The 1,974-nt window shown below is 32.0% G+C and overlaps 1 pseudogene; it reads right to left on the bottom strand.

Annotated features, from left to right (window-relative positions):
* Positions 1-303: 303 nt before the first annotated feature.
* Positions 304-1,599, bottom strand: LOC116115530 (annotated as a pseudogene).
* Positions 1,600-1,974: the final 375 nt, after the last annotated feature.

The raw sequence follows: 1,974 nt of genomic DNA on the forward strand, positions 1-1,974 counted from the left end.
TGAGTAATCCATAATCCAATCCATTATCCACAAAAACCTAATCCAATCCATCCTTAGGTTATAAGAATGGACTGTACCACATTGGATAGAAATTCATGTGGAATCCACATTTTTGCCATCCATACAAAAAATTAAGAATGCATATTAGATTATAAGAATGGACTGTACTAGATTGGATATAATTGAAACATGCCAGAGTGAGTGAGTGAGAAATAACGAAATACATAGCAAGCATTTTACATTATTAAGACAACAAGCTTCAATACAAAATTACATTACAACCACACAAATTGTAAATACAAATTACATAAACACAACTTGCATGATAGAACATATGGTTTGTATGATAGTGAGCAGTAGGAGTAAAACTGCTGCAATAGTTGCTGTGCCTCTACAAAGATTGTTGAAATATACTCTTTTCAAAGTTGCTTTCGTTCTATTCCATGGATTGTTATAGTATCCCTTGAGTTCCTTGCAAATGTCATAGTAAGAGGAATTGCTGACACTGATAAATAGGCTAAGTTTGTTAAATATATTTTGCTATCGAAGCATTGTCGCCCATATCATAATTGGAAATAATTCCATTTCCAACAAGTAAGTCCACATCTTTTTCAGTATCAATAAGATAATTCATTAGCCTAACGTAATTGCAAACATGAGTATTCCATGGGTAATGACATTGCTGTAAAGCCATAATGTTTCGAAGTAGACTTCCATTGGTGAATATCTTCAAATGTGGTATTTGCATCTCAAGTACTTCAAAACATTGGATTTGTTGCTTTTGTTTTTCCAATCTTATGTCAATTAAGCTATGTTCTCCTTCAAAACACTTAAACTTCACTGCTGACTCATGGAACTTCACTGCACAAGGTAAATCATCAATCCATCCGTTCCTCTGCTCAGATCTTTGGTAGTGTTCTAGCATAGTAATTCTTCTCCAATCGGTTAAATGTTTAACTACCACTTGCGGAGTTAATCTACTCAATTCCAAACCTTTGAAACAACAACAAAAAAAAAAAAACATTGAAGCTCCATGAAGTTAGGCATGTTAAGGCCAGCAAGAGCTAACTCATATATTTTCTCGAGGACGAAGTATGGAAGTTGATTTTCGAGTAACTGAAAGTCCAAACATAAAGATGCTTTTGCCGTTGGTGTAGATAGTAATAAATCACTTACATCAAAATCAAGTTGATCCCTTAATAATAACTCTATGATAAAAATAGCATCATATAGAATCATCATTACATACCCAATGCTCCCAATTAGTTCAAATGTTTTGCATAACAATTACGAATGTTTTTGTCATTATCCTTGATAAAGTTTAAAATTTTATCTCGATTCTCTATTGTTATTCTTTCAACAAAACTTTTCACATATTGTCTTTTTATCTTTTCCATGTTAGCTAATTCTTCTTTTCCATGGTGAAAAGGACCTATTGAAACTAATTGAGGTGTGTAGGCTTCTTCATTTACGCTACGAAGATATTTACGAACCCTATAAATACAACATTGACGAGCATCAAGCTCAGGCTCCAAGTTTTTGTCAATGTCAATTCGCAACTCTTTGACCAAATCCTCAAGTTTAACCAACTTCTTTGCCCTATTGACAAATCATATTGACAATAATCAATAACAATAAATAGATAAATGCAACACTTAAAATAATCAACCCTCATAAGAAAATCATGTTGCATGCATGAGGTAATTATTTCTATAAATAGCTTTTGGAATAATATGCAATCTCTCATAAATCAAAAATTAATTTTAGGTTAAAAACCAACGATACCATAAAGTGGGTTAATTTTAAATTAAACAACTTTTAATTGTTGGATGTATTAGGTTTTGTTGTGTGTTAAAATATTGAATGAAAATGATGTGTGGAGTCAAAGTATATATGGTTTTTGTTGTGAAAACTATATATTTGGTTGCATTGTCGGAAATACGGACAAAAGAAAGGAAGTGATACTTGGTTTTA

The sequence above is a fragment of the Pistacia vera genome, unplaced genomic scaffold (genome assembly GCF_008641045.1).
Source record: "Pistacia vera cultivar Batoury unplaced genomic scaffold, PisVer_v2 Contig1220, whole genome shotgun sequence".
Taxonomy (NCBI): Eukaryota; Viridiplantae; Streptophyta; class Magnoliopsida; order Sapindales; family Anacardiaceae; genus Pistacia; species Pistacia vera.